An 18,485-nucleotide genomic window follows, 5' to 3' on the forward strand; every position below is an offset into this window, starting at 1 on the left:
CACTGACCCTCCCCTGGGGAGGGGTAAGGTGTTGGTGCATTCCCAGATTTACATTGCTCTGTAAATTTGGGGATGCGTCTAACAACATGGGTGTTGTGTTGGAACACACACTGCAAAGCCCTTGGATCGCCTCCCTAATGCAGAGTAAGCCAGCGCACCGCTTTACAATGCCTTGCCTTAATCACTATCTACGGGACTATTCAAAGCCACGCCAAGTGGCTTTGCGTGATCTCCTAGATATGGTTAAAAGGTCTGACCGCTGTTGCGTCACTAGAAGTCACGCAACTGCAGTGCAAGCCTCTCTTAAATATGCCCCACTAGTTCCAGTTTCTTTCTTCAGAAACTTTTTATAACGCTATGCCACTCTGTTCCAGTGGCACAGGAAGATGTCACAACAGCATTTTTGCTGCCATCTGGCTTAGCTCTCAGATGGTAAGTGATACAGACTTTAAAAACTGCTGCTGTGGTCTATGCCGCTAACTAAAGTATTGCTTCAGCACGACAGGCTCAAGTTGAAGGCGAAAAACAGTCCACATCCCCTCTTCCAGCAGGCTAGAGGGTACCACAATTTAGTCTTACTTTGTTTTTTGTTTTTATATTTACTTATCTATTTATTTCATTATTTTAAAAAAGGACATTGCTGGGAAGGCAGTCGGGCTACGCTCCTGGCTCCTATAAAGCCAAGATTAGGCAAAGTTTTGAAGCACTCAACTGGCCTGCCGCCAGAGCGGAACCTTCTCCAATTCACGCTCTGCCGCCAACCCACCCACCTCGTTTCCCCGGCATTGGGGCATGTTTGAACTCCAAAATGGCGGCCTCCGGGGTTCCACACATTGCAGCTTTACCATTTTCAAGGTACAGGGATTATTCTACTGTTTAAAAGCTGCTGGCATTCCGATTTTCTTCATGAGGCTATCAATCTTGCAGTGTTCTAATATAGCATACGAGAACATTATTAGGGGCCCAAAGGGATCATTAAACGTCTTCTGTTGAGAGTTATTGACAAAAGCGAGGGGACAGGGCATTTAACTAATGTGACAGCAGAGGAACGACGCCTATGCTGACAGCTCAACATTTCGTTCAATGAGGTAAGAATGCTTTAAATTAAACAGGAAAGCCAAAAAAACGACATTTGCTAGAATATTAGACCAGATGGCTTATTCCAACCATTATTTGATTGTTGCAACTTCACTGTCCCCAATGAATCTTAAAAAATTCCAATGTCCTAAGACATCTAGCCCTTGATGTACTAGAGGTTGTGCGAGCGTTCCTGGGAAGCTGAATGATTTTCTGCTGCGCCTACAGGCTTTTATGGTAAGTAATCAGATGCAATCCTTTACGCTTACGTTACTTTGTGCTATGCGAGTCCCCGTGCAACACCTTAGCAAATGCCCAAGACGGCGTTCTTTGTCCTCATCGGTCTAAGATCCTCAACAGCCTTATACATTTTAGGACCTGTGACCAGGGTGTTACTCTTGGTTTTAGTCTAAAAAGACTAACTAGCATTAGAAAGCCCCTTTTCCCCACGTCAATTCGACAGGGCGATAAGCCACTGAGCGGCACTAATTGTGTGGAAGATGTCTAAACTCTAAAAATAGATCAAACATAGAGGCCCAGATTTATGAAACGCTTGCGTTATCACAGCGTAAGGCAACACCAGGGCATCAGTGAGGTTTACTAAACCACGCAAGGCCACCTTGCGTGGCATTGCATGTCTTAATAAATCTAGAGTAACCCATGGCAGCGCAAGTCGCTGCCTTGCGTTACTGTTTGCCGGGAAGGCGTTCCATGGGTAGGGAGTGGGTGATCTTAGGCATCCACCCATGCTCTTTCATGCATTCCCAGATTTACTAAGAGTAGTAAACCTGGGAACGCGTACGCCTTCCCAACTGAGGAGCAACAAGGAGAAATATCTTTGTTTCTCTACGTTTTATCCTCAAGTTGTCCTGCTGAGTTGCGTAAGAGGTGAGTAAATCTTCCCCTTCCCCGGGTCCATTTGAAAAGACCCTCCTTACTTAAATGTACCAAATTACGATTAGAAAGACCGTTTGAAAAGCTCAGTTTATAAAAGAAAGCCCCAAAAAAGCCCAAAAGAGGTGATTGCAAATACAAGTCAAGTGAGAATCTGGCAACCATCAAATATCCAAGAAAAGAAGTTTAAAATGCTGTACTCTCTTAAACTGAAACAAGAAGCTAACCACTCAGTTTGTGTTTCCTTCCTCCAGTTCTTCGTAAAAGAAGAGAGGAACGTTCATCAATAGCAGACAGCAGCTGCACAAATGCAACACTGTCCACTGGCTTCGCGCTCAGAAGAAAACACTACAACTCTTCCTCGTGGTTAGCGAAGACCAGACACTTTCGAACACATTTCCTCAGTTAAAAACTATAGAAATGATCCCTGAAAGTATAGTCTTGCTTGAACCACTTCCAGCTCACACAGACAGAAAAAGTGGAAACCCTTCTTACCTACAGTAAGCACCTGTTGGGCATCAAGTCAAAAAACATATAAATATATAGATAAGACCACAAAATAGCATTCAGCAGATGCGCGTGCATTTCTGTGCAAGAAAGAGTTCTCCCTAGAACTCGGGTGACACAATGCTTTAAAAATTTGCATATCAGAAATCAGCCACCAATCAAATTCAGCCTGCCTTTTCCCGGCCCTGTCTCACACACAGACACACACACACACACAGGTTACCTGTTGGCTGCCCCTGAAACAGACAGAGGACTACAGTATGAAAGTTAAAGTTCAAACAGGTAAAGAAACGGCAGCCATACTTTCCTTTCCTGCTCTCGTTTACCGCAACAAACACATTTTAACTTGTTTAAAAAGTAAGAGAAACAGTTGGTAAACTCACAAAAAAGACAGTCTACCGTTACTTCCAGAGCTTTCGGCACTGCACTAAATGACAATTATTACCATTTCAAGATGGCTACGCATTATCAGACTGCACGAAGTGGGTGCATTTTACTGGAGATCGGACAGAATCACCAGAGCGCTTACTCTGTTCAAGTAAAGCAGCACACACTTGCCCTCTGAGTTCACATCATACTGTGCTGAAAGTGTAGGTGGTGAAAACACTGGGAATTATTCTTGTTCACAGCCTTCATTTTGAAGCTCAAGCCAAGACATGGATTTCTCTGGTAGTTTCATCCTCAGATATCTTGGTGAGATGTTCAACTTCCTGACGCAAATCGATTTACATGTTAAGAGGCAGAGCATTAATTAGCACTCATTTGGACTACTGCAATGCCTTACACAAGGGAAAATGGGGAAAACATGAAACAAAACGGCAGGTTCCACAGGATTTTGCAGGAAGACAGTTTTCAATCAGAATATTTGGTTCAGATTATGACCTTTCAATGTGCCGAAAGCGTGATACTGATTGCTAGTGAATGAGAAACGACCTGGTAGGTTTGCAAGTATGGAAACAAAAGGTGTAGCAAGCAACCTACCTTTACATTTTGAAAAGTTGCACCACAGATCAAATGTATGGCAATGTCTTCAATCAGTCTCCCCAAACAAAGTAACTCTCCCCCAGTTCACGTGTAAGACCCTTACAAGGCGATGGCATTCCGCAGGAACCACGGGTTACAACGGAACCTACCACTTTCAGATGAGCTCTGAATACCTGGACATCAAAGAAAGCCTTCACATCAGCAACACCTTGTCCTACCAGCCGCTTTGAACATATGCAGCTTTTCCAGGCCCCGTGACTTTTAGGCATCTCTGCGCCGAATTTGCGTCGTTTTTTTCGACGCAAATTCGAAGCTAAACTAACGCCAACTAACGCCATATTTATACTATGGCGTTAGAGGCGCCTAGCGCCAAAGTTCCCGGAATGTGCGTCATTTTTTAGCGTGAACCCCTTCCTTGCGTTAATGATATGCAAGGGAGGCGTTCCCGTCTAAAAAATGACTCCCAGGCCTTTACGTGGTATTTATACTCCCGGGCAAAAGAGACGCCCGGGAGTGGGCGTGGCTTAAAACGGCGCATTTGCGCCGCTTTTTAACGCCTGGGTCAGGCATGGCGTTAAGGGACAAGTGGGCTCAAAATGAGCCCACAGTGCCCTCCCCTGCCCCCAGGGACCCCCCCTGCCACCCTTGCCCACCCCAGGAGGACACCCAAGGCTGGAGGGACCCACCCCAGGGACATTCAGGTAAGTATTTTTTTATTTTTTTTTAATAATTTTTTTTGGCATAGGGGGGCCTGATTTGTGCCCCCCTACATGCCACTATGCCCAATGACCATGCCCAGGGGACAGAAGTCCCCTGGGCATGGCCATTGGGCAAGGGGGCATGACTCCTATCTTTACAATGATAGGAGTCATGTTGATGGGGGATGGGCGTCGAAAATAAATGGCGCAAGTCGGGTTACGACGATTTTTTCGACGTAACCTGACTTGCCCCATTTTAAGACGCCCATGCGCCATTTTCCCCCTACGCCGGCGCTGCCTGGTGTACGTGGTTTTTCTCGCGCACACCAGGCAGCGCCGGTCTGCTTGCGCCGGCTAACGCCATTCAATAAATACGGCGCCCGCATGGCGCTTCAGAATGGCGTTAGCCGGCGCAAAACTTTTTGACGCTAAACTGCGTTAGCGCAGTTTAGCGTCAAAAAGTATAAATATGGGCCTCTGTATTATAGAAGTATCCAAAACACGGTTTATTTTTCTTGTACAGAAGATTCCGTTCACCGGGGAGTGAATCCTTGTCGGGACAATTTTGATCCTAGTATTCTTCAGAATAGGAACCGAACATTTCAGTGAATGTATCCGTCATCCAGCCCTTCCTCAAATGAAGAAAGGAACAGCCATCAACAAAAGACAGTTGTTTCATAAATACAACTCTGCCCTTCCTTTCCAGATCAGGGCTTTTCTGCAACAACTCTCTGACACTTACAAACACTGGGGCAGATTTACGACATTTTGGCGCAGGGCAGCACAGCAAGTCACATTGCTGTGCCCTGTGTCAAAGAAAACGGGCAATAATGTGTTATATGTATGCAATACTGTCCTTTTCCACTGCGCTGGAGCCATTTTGACTGCCTAGAGCCAGCGCCGGCAACCTTGCACCATGGTGCAAGGTTGTCTGCGTTGTAGGCAAAATTGTTTTTGTGAAGGAAGAGGCACCTTCCTACACAAAAACAATCTTGGGAGGCTTTTCCCTTTTCCTATGCGTGCTGCAAAACGCAGCACACATAGAAAGGGGAAACAACAAAGAGAAATAAAGATATTTCTCCTCACTGACCCTCCCCTGGGGAGGGGTAAGGTGTTGGTGCATTCCCAGATTTACATTGCTCTGTAAATTTGGGGATGCGTCTAACAACATGGGTGTTGCGTTGGAACACACACTGCAAAGCCCTTGGATCGCCTCCCTAATGCAGAGTAAGCCAGCGCACCGCTTTACAATGCCTTGCCTTAATCACTATCTACGGGACTATTCAAAGCCACGCCAAGTGGCTTTGCGTGATCTCCTAGATATGGTTAAAAGGTCTGACCGCTGTTGCGTCACTAGAAGTCACGCAACTGCAGTGCAAGCCTCTCTTAAATATGCCCCACTAGTTCCAGTTTCTTTCTTCAGAAACTTTTTATAACGCTATGCCACTCTGTTCCAGTGGCACAGGAAGATGTCACAACAGCATTTTTGCTGCCATCTGGCTTAGCTCTCAGATGGTAAGTGATACAGACTTTAAAAACTGCTGCTGTGGTCTATGCCGCTAACTAAAGTATTGCTTCAGCACGACAGGCTCAAGTTGAAGGCGAAAAACAGTCCACATCCCCTCTTCCAGCAGGCTAGAGGGTACCACAATTTAGTCTTACTTTGTTTTTTGTTTTTATATTTACTTATCTATTTATTTCATTATTTTAAAAAAGGACATTGCTGGGAAGGCAGTCGGGCTACGCTCCTGGCTCCTATAAAGCCAAGATTAGGCAAAGTTTTGAAGCACTCAACTGGCCTGCCGCCAGAGCGGAACCTTCTCCAATTCACGCTCTGCCGCCAACCCACCCACCTCGTTTCCCCGGCATTGGGGCATGTTTGAACTCCAAAATGGCGGCCTCCGGGGTTCCACACATTGCAGCTTTACCATTTTCAAGGTACAGGGATTATTCTACTGTTTAAAAGCTGCTGGCATTCCGATTTTCTTCATGAGGCTATCAATCTTGCAGTGTTCTAATATAGCATACGAGAACATTATTAGGGGCCCAAAGGGATCATTAAACGTCTTCTGTTGAGAGTTATTGACAAAAGCGAGGGGACAGGGCATTTAACTAATGTGACAGCAGAGGAACGACGCCTATGCTGACAGCTCAACATTTCGTTCAATGAGGTAAGAATGCTTTAAATTAAACAGGAAAGCCAAAAAAACGACATTTGCTAGAATATTAGACCAGATGGCTTATTCCAACCATTATTTGATTGTTGCAACTTCACTGTCCCCAATGAATCTTAAAAAATTCCAATGTCCTAAGACATCTAGCCCTTGATGTACTAGAGGTTGTGCGAGCGTTCCTGGGAAGCTGAATGATTTTCTGCTGCGCCTACAGGCTTTTATGGTAAGTAATCAGATGCAATCCTTTACGCTTACGTTACTTTGTGCTATGCGAGTCCCCGTGCAACACCTTAGCAAATGCCCAAGACGGCGTTCTTTGTCCTCATCGGTCTAAGATCCTCAACAGCCTTATACATTTTAGGACCTGTGACCAGGGTGTTACTCTTGGTTTTAGTCTAAAAAGACTAACTAGCATTAGAAAGCCCCTTTTCCCCACGTCAATTCGACAGGGCGATAAGCCACTGAGCGGCACTAATTGTGTGGAAGATGTCTAAACTCTAAAAATAGATCAAACATAGAGGCCCAGATTTATGAAACGCTTGCGTTATCACAGCGTAAGGCAACACCAGGGCATCAGTGAGGTTTACTAAACCACGCAAGGCCACCTTGCGTGGCATTGCATGTCTTAATAAATCTAGAGTAACCCATGGCAGCGCAAGTCGCTGCCTTGCGTTACTGTTTGCCGGGAAGGCGTTCCATGGGTAGGGAGTGGGTGATCTTAGGCATCCACCCATGCTCTTTCATGCATTCCCAGATTTACTAAGAGTAGTAAACCTGGGAACGCGTACGCCTTCCCAACTGAGGAGCAACAAGGAGAAATATCTTTGTTTCTCTACGTTTTATCCTCAAGTTGTCCTGCTGAGTTGCGTAAGAGGTGAGTAAATCTTCCCCTTCCCCGGGTCCATTTGAAAAGACCCTCCTTACTTAAATGTACCAAATTACGATTATAGAAAGACCGTTTGAAAAGCTCAGTTTATAAAAGAAAGCCCCAAAAAAGCCCAAAAGAGGTGATTGCAAATACAAGTCAAGTGAGAATCTGGCAACCATCAAATATCCAAGAAAAGAAGTTTAAAATGCTGTACTCTCTTAAACTGAAACAAGAAGCTAACCACTCAGTTTGTGTTTCCTTCCTCCAGTTCTTCGTAAAAGAAGAGAGGAACGTTCATCAATAGCAGACAGCAGCTGCACAAATGCAACACTGTCCACTGGCTTCGCGCTCAGAAGAAAACACTACAACTCTTCCTCGTGGTTAGCGAAGACCAGACACTTTCGAACACATTTCCTCAGTTAAAAACTATAGAAATGATCCCTGAAAGTATAGTCTTGCCTGAACCACTTCCAGCTCACACAGACAGAAAAAGTGGAAACCCTTCTTACCTACAGTAAGCACCTGTTGGGCATCAAGTCAAAAAACATATAAATATATAGATAAGACCACAAAATAGCATTCAGCAGATGCGCGTGCATTTCTGTGCAAGAAAGAGTTCTCCCTAGAACTCGGGTGACACAATGCTTTAAAAATTTGCATATCAGAAATCAGCCACCAATCAAATTCAGCCTGCCTTTTCCCGGCCCTGTCTCACACACAGACACACACACACACAGGTTACCTGTTGGCTGCCCCTGAAACAGACAGAGGACTACAGTATGAAAGTTAAAGTTCAAACAGGTAAAGAAACGGCAGCCATACTTTCCTTTCCTGCTCTCGTTTACCGCAACAAACACATTTTAACTTGTTTAAAAAGTAAGAGAAACAGTTGGTAAACTCACAAAAAAGACAGTCTACCGTTACTTCCAGAGCTTTCGGCACTGCACTAAATGACAATTATTACCATTTCAAGATGGCTACGCATTATCAGACTGCACGAAGTGGGTGCATTTTACTGGAGATCGGACAGAATCACCAGAGCGCTTACTCTGTTCAAGTAAAGCAGCACACACTTGCCCTCTGAGTTCACATCATACTGTGCTGAAAGTGTAGGTGGTGAAAACACTGGGAATTATTCTTGTTCACAGCCTTCATTTTGAAGCTCAAGCCAAGACATGGATTTCTCTGGTAGTTTCATCCTCAGATATCTTGGTGAGATGTTCAACTTCCTGACGCAAATCGATTTACATGTTAAGAGGCAGAGCATTAATTAGCACTCATTTGGACTACTGCAATGCCTTACACAAGGGAAAATGGGGAAAACTTGAAACAAAACGGCAGGTTCCACAGGATTTTGCAGGAAGACAGTTTTCAATCAGAATATTTGGTTCAGATTATGACCTTTCAATGTGCCGAAAGCGTGATACTGATTGCTAGTGAATGAGAAACGACCTGGTAGGTTTGCAAGTATGGAAACAAAAGGTGTAGCAAGCAACCTACCTTTACATTTTGAAAAGTTGCACCACAGATCAAATGTATGGCAATGTCTTCAATCAGTCTCCCCAAACAAAGTAACTCTCCCCCAGTTCACGTGTAAGACCCTTACAAGGCGATGGCATTCCGCAGGAACCACGGGTTACAACGGAACCTACCACTTTCAGATGAGCTCTGAATACCTGGACATCAAAGAAAGCCTTCACATCAGCAACACCTTGTCCTACCAGCCGCTTTGAACATATGCAGCTTTTCCAGGCCCCATGACTTTTAGGCATCTCTGCGCCGAATTTGCGTCGTTTTTTTCGACGCAAATTCGACGCTAAACTAACGCCAACTAACGCCATATTTATACTATGGCGTTAGAGGCGTCTAGCGCCAAAGTTCCCGGAATGTGCGTCATTTTTTAGCGTGAACCCCTTCCTTGCGTTAATGATATGCAAGGGAGGCGTTCCCGTCTAAAAAATGACTCCCAGGCCTTTACGTGGTATTTATACTCCCGGGCAAAAGAGACGCCCGGGAGTGGGCGTGGCTTAAAACGGCGCATTTGCGCCGCTTTTTAACGCCTGGGTCAGGCATGGCGTTAAGGGACAAGTGGGCTCAAAATGAGCCCACAGTGCCCTCCCCTGCCCCCAGGGACCCCCCCTGCCACCCTTGCCCACCCCAGGAGGACACCCAAGGCTGGAGGGACCCACCCCAGGGACATTCAGGTAAGTATTTTTTTATTTTTTTTTTATAATTTTTTTTGGCATAGGGGGTCTGATTTGTGCCCCCCTACATGCCACTATGCCCAATGACCATGCCCAGGGGACAGAAGTCCCCTGGGCATGGCCATTGGGCAAGGGGGCATGACTCCTATCTTTACAATGATAGGAGTCATGTTGATGGGGGATGGGCGTCGAAAATAAATGGCGCAAGTCGGGTTACGACGATTTTTTCGACGTAACCTGACTTGCCCCATTTTAAGACGCCCATGCGCCATTTTCCCCCTACGCCGGCGCTGCCTGGTGTACGTGGTTTTTCTCGCGCACACCAGGCAGCGCCGGTCTGCTTGCGCCGGCTAACGCCATTCAATAAATACGGCGCCCGCATGGCGCTTCAGAATGGCGTTAGCCGGCGCAAAACTTTTTGACGCTAAACTGCGTTAGCGCAGTTTAGCGTCAAAAAGTATAAATATGGGCCTCTGTATTATAGAAGTATCCAAAACACGGTTTATTTTTCTTGTACAGAAGATTCCGTTCACCGGGGAGTGAATCCTTGTCGGGACAATTTTGATCCTAGTATTCTTCAGAATAGGAACCGAACATTTCAGTGAATGTATCCGTCATCCAGCCCTTCCTCAAATGAAGAAAGGAACAGCCATCAACAAAAGACAGTTGTTTCATAAATACAACTCTGCCCTTCCTTTCCAGATCAGGGCTTTTCTGCAACAACTCTCTGACACTTACAAACACTGGGGCAGATTTACGACATTTTGGCGCAGGGCAGCACAGCAAGTCACATTGCTGTGCCCTGTGTCAAAGAAAACGGGCAATAATGTGTTATATGTATGCAATACTGTCCTTTTCCACTGCGCTGGAGCCATTTTGACTGCCTAGAGCCAGCGCCGGCAACCTTGCACCATGGTGCAAGGTTGTCTGCGTTGTAGGCAAAATTGTTTTTGTGAAGGAAGAGGCACCTTCCTACACAAAAACAATCTTGGGAGGCTTTTCCCTTTTCCTATGTGTGCTGCAAAACGCAGCACACATAGAAAGGGGAAACAACAAAGAGAAATAAAGATATTTCTCCTCACTGACCCTCCCCTGGGGAGGGGTAAGGTGTTGGTGCATTCCCAGATTTACATTGCTCTGTAAATTTGGGGATGCGTCTAACAACATGGGTGTTGCGTTGGAACACACACTGCAAAGCCCTTGGATCGCCTCCCTAATGCAGAGTAAGCCAGCGCACCGCTTTACAATGCCTTGCCTTAATCACTATCTACGGGACTATTCAAAGCCACGCCAAGTGGCTTTGCGTGATCTCCTAGATATGGTTAAAAGGTCTGACCGCTGTTGCGTCACTAGAAGTCACGCAACTGCAGTGCAAGCCTCTCTTAAATATGCCCCACTAGTTCCAGTTTCTTTCTTCAGAAACTTTTTATAACGCTATGCCACTCTGTTCCAGTGGCACAGGAAGATGTCACAACAGCATTTTTGCTGCCATCTGGCTTAGCTCTCAGATGGTAAGTGATACAGACTTTAAAAACTGCTGCTGTGGTCTATGCCGCTAACTAAAGTATTGCTTCAGCACGACAGGCTCAAGTTGAAGGCGAAAAACAGTCCACATCCCCTCTTCCAGCAGGCTAGAGGGTACCACAATTTAGTCTTACTTTGTTTTTTGTTTTTATATTTACTTATCTATTTATTTCATTATTTTAAAAAAGGACATTGCTGGGAAGGCAGTCGGGCTACGCTCCTGGCTCCTATAAAGCCAAGATTAGGCAAAGTTTTGAAGCACTCAACTGGCCTGCCGCCAGAGCGGAACCTTCTCCAATTCACGCTCTGCCGCCAACCCACCCACCTCGTTTCCCCGGCATTGGGGCATGTTTGAACTCCAAAATGGCGGCCTCCGGGGTTCCACACATTGCAGCTTTACCATTTTCAAGGTACAGGGATTATTCTACTGTTTAAAAGCTGCTGGCATTCCGATTTTCTTCATGAGGCTATCAATCTTGCAGTGTTCTAATATAGCATACGAGAACATTATTAGGGGCCCAAAGGGATCATTAAACGTCTTCTGTTGAGAGTTATTGACAAAAGCGAGGGGACAGGGCATTTAACTAATGTGACAGCAGAGGAACGACGCCTATGCTGACAGCTCAACATTTCGTTCAATGAGGTAAGAATGCTTTAAATTAAACAGGAAAGCCAAAAAAACGACATTTGCTAGAATATTAGACCAGATGGCTTATTCCAACCATTATTTGATTGTTGCAACTTCACTGTCCCCAATGAATCTTAAAAAATTCCAATGTCCTAAGACATCTAGCCCTTGATGTACTAGAGGTTGTGCGAGCGTTCCTGGGAAGCTGAATGATTTTCTGCTGCGCCTACAGGCTTTTATGGTAAGTAATCAGATGCAATCCTTTACGCTTACGTTACTTTGTGCTATGCGAGTCCCCGTGCAACACCTTAGCAAATGCCCAAGACGGCGTTCTTTGTCCTCATCGGTCTAAGATCCTCAACAGCCTTATACATTTTAGGACCTGTGACCAGGGTGTTACTCTTGGTTTTAGTCTAAAAAGACTAACTAGCATTAGAAAGCCCCTTTTCCCCACGTCAATTCGACAGGGCGATAAGCCACTGAGCGGCACTAATTGTGTGGAAGATGTCTAAACTCTAAAAATAGATCAAACATAGAGGCCCAGATTTATGAAACGCTTGCGTTATCACAGCGTAAGGCAACACCAGGGCATCAGTGAGGTTTACTAAACCACGCAAGGCCACCTTGCGTGGCATTGCATGTCTTAATAAATCTAGAGTAACCCATGGCAGCGCAAGTCGCTGCCTTGCGTTACTGTTTGCCGGGAAGGCGTTCCATGGGTAGGGAGTGGGTGATCTTAGGCATCCACCCATGCTCTTTCATGCATTCCCAGATTTACTAAGAGTAGTAAACCTGGGAACGCGTACGCCTTCCCAACTGAGGAGCAACAAGGAGAAATATCTTTGTTTCTCTACGTTTTATCCTCAAGTTGTCCTGCTGAGTTGCGTAAGAGGTGAGTAAATCTTCCCCTTCCCCGGGTCCATTTGAAAAGACCCTCCTTACTTAAATGTACCAAATTACGATAAGAAAGACCATTTGAAAAGCTCAGTTTATAAAAGAAAGCCCCAAAAAAGCCCAAAAGAGGTGATTGCAAATACAAGTCAAGTGAGAATCTGGCAACCATCAAATATCCAAGAAAAGAAGTTTAAAATGCTGTACTCTCTTAAACTGAAACAAGAAGCTAACCACTCAGTTTGTGTTTCCTTCCTCCAGTTCTTCGTAAAAGAAGAGAGGAACGTTCATCAATAGCAGACAGCAGCTGCACAAATGCAACACTGTCCACTGGCTTCGCGCTCAGAAGAAAACACTACAACTCTTCCTCGTGGTTAGCGAAGACCAGACACTTTCGAACACATTTCCTCAGTTAAAAACTATAGAAATGATCCCTGAAAGTATAGTCTTGCCTGAACCACTTCCAGCTCACACAGACAGAAAAAGTGGAAACCCTTCTTACCTACAGTAAGCACCTGTTGGGCATCAAGTCAAAAAACATATAAATATATAGATAAGACCACAAAATAGCATTCAGCAGATGCGCGTGCATTTCTGTGCAAGAAAGAGTTCTCCCTAGAACTCGGGTGACACAATGCTTTAAAAATTTGCATATCAGAAATCAGCCACCAATCAAATTCAGCCTGCCTTTTCCCGGCCCTGTCTCACACACAGACACACACACACACACAGGTTACCTGTTGGCTGCCCCTGAAACAGACAGAGGACTACAGTATGAAAGTTAAAGTTCAAACAGGTAAAGAAACGGCAGCCATACTTTCCTTTCCTGCTCTCGTTTACCGCAACAAACACATTTTAACTTGTTTAAAAAGTAAGAGAAACAGTTGGTAAACTCACAAAAAAGACAGTCTACCGTTACTTCCAGAGCTTTCGGCACTGCACTAAATGACAATTATTACCATTTCAAGATGGCTACGCATTATCAGACTGCACGAAGTGGGTGCATTTTACTGGAGATCGGACAGAATCACCAGAGCGCTTACTCTGTTCAAGTAAAGCAGCACACACTTGCCCTCTGAGTTCACATCATACTGTGCTGAAAGTGTAGGTGGTGAAAACACTGGGAATTATTCTTGTTCACAGCCTTCATTTTGAAGCTCAAGCCAAGACATGGATTTCTCTGGTAGTTTCATCCTCAGATATCTTGGTGAGATGTTCAACTTCCTGACGCAAATCGATTTACATGTTAAGAGGCAGAGCATTAATTAGCACTCATTTGGACTACTGCAATGCCTTACACAAGGGAAAATGGGGAAAACTTGAAACAAAACGGCAGGTTCCACAGGATTTTGCAGGAAGACAGTTTTCAATCAGAATATTTGGTTCAGATTATGACCTTTCAATGTGCCGAAAGCGTGATACTGATTGCTAGTGAATGAGAAACGACCTGGTAGGTTTGCAAGTATGGAAACAAAAGGTGTAGCAAGCAACCTACCTTTACATTTTGAAAAGTTGCACCACAGATCAAATGTATGGCAATGTCTTCAATCAGTCTCCCCAAACAAAGTAACTCTCCCCCAGTTCACGTGTAAGACCCTTACAAGGCGATGGCATTCCGCAGGAACCACGGGTTACAACGGAACCTACCACTTTCAGATGAGCTCTGAATACCTGGACATCAAAGAAAGCCTTCACATCAGCAACACCTTGTCCTACCAGCCGCTTTGAACATATGCAGCTTTTCCAGGCCCCATGACTTTTAGGCATCTCTGTATTATAGAAGTATCCAAAACACGGTTTATTTTTATTGTACAGAAGATTCCGTTCACCGGGGAGTGAATCCTTGTCGGGACAATTTTGATCCTAGTATTCTTCAGAATAGGAACCGAACATTTCAGTGAATGTATCCGTCATCCAGCCCTTCCTCAAATGAAGAAAGGAACAGCCATCAACAAAAGACAGTTGTTTCATAAATACAACTCTGCCCTTCCTTTCCAGATCAGGGCTTTTCTGCAACAACTCTCTGACACTTACAAACACTGGGGCAGATTTACGTCATTTTGGCGCAGGGCAGCACAGCAAGTCACATTGCTGTGCCCTGTGTCAAAGAAAACGGGCAATAATGTGTTATATGTATGCAATACTGTCCTTTTCCACTGCGCTGGAGCCATTTTGACTGCCTAGAGCCAGCGCCGGCAACCTTGCACCATGGTGCAAGGTTGTCTGCGTTGTAGGCAAAATTGTTTTTGTGAAGGAAGAGGCACCTTCCTACACAAAAACAATCTTGGGAGGCTTTTCCCTTTTCCTATGCGTGCTGCAAAACGCAGCACACATAGAAAGGGGAAACAACAAAGAGAAATAAAGATATTTCTCCTCACTGACCCTCCCCTGGGGAGGGGTAAGGTGTTGGTGCATTCCCAGATTTACATTGCTCTGTAAATTTGGGGATGCGTCTAACAACATGGGTGTTGCGTTGGAACACACACTGCAAAGCCCTTGGATCGCCTCCCTAATGCAGAGTAAGCCAGCGCACCGCTTTACAATGCCTTGCCTTAATCACTATCTACGGGACTATTCAAAGCCACGCCAAGTGGCTTTGCGTGATCTCCTAGATATGGTTAAAAGGTCTGACCGCTGTTGCGTCACTAGAAGTCACGCAACTGCAGTGCAAGCCTCTCTTAAATATGCCCCACTAGTTCCAGTTCCTTTCTTCAGAAACTTTTTATAACGCTATGCCACTCTGTTCCAGTGGCACAGGAAGATGTCACAACAGCATTTTTGCTGCCATCTGGCTTAGCTCTCAGATGGTAAGTGATACAGACTTTAAAAACTGCTGCTGTGGTCTATGCCGCTAACTAAAGTATTGCTTCAGCACGACAGGCTCAAGTTGAAGGCGAAAAACAGTCCACATCCCCTCTTCCAGCAGGCTAGAGGGTACCACAATTTAGTCTTACTTTGTTTTTTGTTTTTATATTTACTTATCTATTTATTTCATTATTTTAAAAAAGGACATTGCTGGGAAGGCAGTCGGGCTACGCTCCTGGCTCCTATAAAGCCAAGATTAGGCAAAGTTTTGAAGCACTCAACTGGCCTGCCGCCAGAGCGGAACCTTCTCCAATTCACGCTCTGCCGCCAACCCACCCACCTCGTTTCCCCGGCATTGGGGCATGTTTGAACTCCAAAATGGCGGCCTCCGGGGTTCCACACATTGCAGCTTTACCATTTTCAAGGTACAGGGATTATTCTACTGTTTAAAAGCTGCTGGCATTCCGATTTTCTTCATGAGGCTATCAATCTTGCAGTGTTCTAATATAGCATACGAGAACATTATTAGGGGCCCAAAGGGATCATTAAACGTCTTCTGTTGAGAGTTATTGACAAAAGCGAGGGGACAGGGCATTTAACTAATGTGACAGCAGAGGAACGACGCCTATGCTGACAGCTCAACATTTCGTTCAATGAGGTAAGAATGCTTTAAATTAAACAGGAAAGCCAAAAAAACGACATTTGCTAGAATATTAGACCAGATGGCTTATTCCAACCATTATTTGATTGTTGCAACTTCACTGTCCCCAATGAATCTTAAAAAATTCCAATGTCCTAAGACATCTAGCCCTTGATGTACTAGAGGTTGTGCGAGCGTTCCTGGGAAGCTGAATGATTTTCTGCTGCGCCTACAGGCTTTTATGGTAAGTAATCAGATGCAATCCTTTACGCTTACGTTACTTTGTGCTATGCGAGTCCCCGTGCAACACCTTAGCAAATGCCCAAGACGGCGTTCTTTGTCCTCATCGGTCTAAGATCCTCAACAGCCTTATACATTTTAGGACCTGTGACCAGGGTGTTACTCTTGGTTTTAGTCTAAAAAGACTAACTAGCATTAGAAAGCCCCTTTTCCCCACGTCAATTCGACAGGGCGATAAGCCACTGAGCGGCACTAATTGTGTGGAAGATGTCTAAACTCTAAAAATAGATCAAACATAGAGGCCCAGATTTATGAAACGCTTGCGTTATCACAGCGTAAGGCAACACCAGGGCATCAGTGAGGTTTACTAAACCACGCAAGGCCACCTTGCGTGGCATTGCATGTCTTAATAAATCTAGAGTAACCCATGGCAGCGCAAGTCGCTGCCTTGCGTTACTGTTTGCCGGGAAGGCGTTCCATGGGTAGGGAGTGGGTGATCTTAGGCATCCACCCATGCTCTTTCATGCATTCCCAGATTTACTAAGAGTAGTAAACCTGGGAACGCGTACGCCTTCCCAACTGAGGAGCAACAAGGAGAAATATCTTTGTTTCTCTACGTTTTATCCTCAAGTTGTCCTGCTGAGTTGCGTAAGAGGTGAGTAAATCTTCCCCTTCCCCGGGTCCATTTGAAAAGACCCTCCTTACTTAAATGTACCAAATTACGATTAGAAAGACCGTTTGAAAAGCTCAGTTTATAAAAGAAAGCCCCAAAAAAGCCCAAAAGAGGTGATTGCAAATACAAGTCAAGTGAGAATCTGGCAACCATCAAATATCCAAGAAAAGAAGTTTAAAATGCTGTACTCTCTTAAACTGAAACAAGAAGCTAACCACTCAGTTTGTGTTTCCTTCCTCCAGTTCTTCGTAAAAGAAGAGAGGAACGTTCATCAATAGCAGACAGCAGCTGCACAAATGCAACACTGTCCACTGGCTTCGCGCTCAGAAGAAAACACTACAACTCTTCCTCGTGGTTAGCGAAGACCAGACACTTTCGAACACATTTCCTCAGTTAAAAACTATAGAAATGACCCCTGAAAGTATAGTCTTGCCTGAACCACTTCCAGCTCACACAGACAGAAAAAGTGGAAACCCTTCTTACCTACAGTAAGCACCTGTTGGGCATCAAGTCAAAAAACATATAAATATATAGATAAGACCACAAAATAGCATTCAGCAGATGCGCGTGCATTTCTGTGCAAGAAAGAGTTCTCCCTAGAACTCGGGTGACACAATGCTTTAAAAATTTGCATATCAGAAATCAGCCACCAATCAAATTCAGCCTGCCTTTTCCCGGCCCTGTCTCACACACAGACACACACACACACACAGGTTACCTGTTGGCTGCCCCTGAAACAGACAGAGGACTACAGTATGAAAGTTAAAGTTCAAACAGGTAAAGAAACGGCAGCCATACTTTCCTTTCCTGCTCTCGTTTACCGCAACAAACACATTTTAACTTGTTTAAAAAGTAAGAGAAACAGTTGGTAAACTCACAAAAAAGACAGTCTACCGTTACTTCCAGAGCTTTCGGCACTGCACTAAATGACAATTATTACCATTTCAAGATGGCTACGCATTATCAGACTGCACGAAGTGGGTGCATTTTACTGGAGATCGGACAGAATCACCAGAGCGCTTACTCTGTTCAAGTAAAGCAGCACACACTTGCCCTCTGAGTTCACATCATACTGTGCTGAAAGTGTAGGTGGTGAAAACACTGGGAATTATTCTTGTTCACAGCCTTCATTTTGAAGCTCAAGCCAAGACATGGATTTCTCTGGTAGTTTCATCCTCAGATATCTTGGTGAGATGTTCAACTTCCTGACGCAAATCGATTTACATGTTAAGAGGCAGAGCATTAATTAGCACTCATTTGGACTACTGCAATGCCTTACACAAGGGAAAATGGGGAAAACTTGAAACAAAACGGCAGGTTCCACAGGATTTTGCAGGAAGACAGTTTTCAATCAGAATATTTGGTTCAGATTATGACCTTTCAATGTGCCGAAAGCGTGATACTGATTGCTAGTGAATGAGAAACGACCTGGTAGGTTTGCAAGTATGGAAACAAAAGGTGTAGCAAGCAACCTACCTTTACATTTTGAAAAGTTGCACCACAGATCAAATGTATGGCAATGTCTTCAATCAGTCTCCCCAAACAAAGTAACTCTCCCCCAGTTCACGTGTAAGACCCTTACAAGGCGATGGCATTCCGCAGGAACCACGGGTTACAACGGAAACCTACCACTTTCAGATGAGCTCTGAATACCTGGACATCAAAGAAAGCCTTCACA

The 18,485-nt window shown here is 44.8% G+C and overlaps 4 non-coding genes across 4 annotated transcripts; all 4 read right to left on the reverse strand.

Moving 5' to 3' along the window:
* Window positions 1-2,196: 2,196 nt before the first annotated feature.
* LOC138286078 (small nucleolar RNA U3) lies at window positions 2,197-2,414 on the reverse strand. Its single transcript, XR_011201773.1, has one exon. It is a non-coding gene; the product is annotated as a small nucleolar RNA U3 (small nucleolar RNA).
* A 5,027-nt stretch (window positions 2,415-7,441) lies between these two features.
* Window positions 7,442-7,659, reverse strand: LOC138286079 (small nucleolar RNA U3). The gene has a single exon (XR_011201774.1). It is a non-coding gene; the product is annotated as a small nucleolar RNA U3 (small nucleolar RNA).
* Window positions 7,660-12,681: 5,022 nt separating this feature from the next.
* LOC138286080 (small nucleolar RNA U3) lies at window positions 12,682-12,899 on the reverse strand. Its single transcript, XR_011201775.1, has one exon. It is a non-coding gene; the product is annotated as a small nucleolar RNA U3 (small nucleolar RNA).
* A 4,121-nt stretch (window positions 12,900-17,020) lies between these two features.
* LOC138286109 (small nucleolar RNA U3) lies at window positions 17,021-17,238 on the reverse strand. The gene has a single exon (XR_011201803.1). It is a non-coding gene; the product is annotated as a small nucleolar RNA U3 (small nucleolar RNA).
* Window positions 17,239-18,485: the final 1,247 nt, after the last annotated feature.

This window comes from Pleurodeles waltl, chromosome 3_1, assembly GCF_031143425.1.
Source record: "Pleurodeles waltl isolate 20211129_DDA chromosome 3_1, aPleWal1.hap1.20221129, whole genome shotgun sequence".
Taxonomy (NCBI): Eukaryota; Metazoa; Chordata; class Amphibia; order Caudata; family Salamandridae; genus Pleurodeles; species Pleurodeles waltl.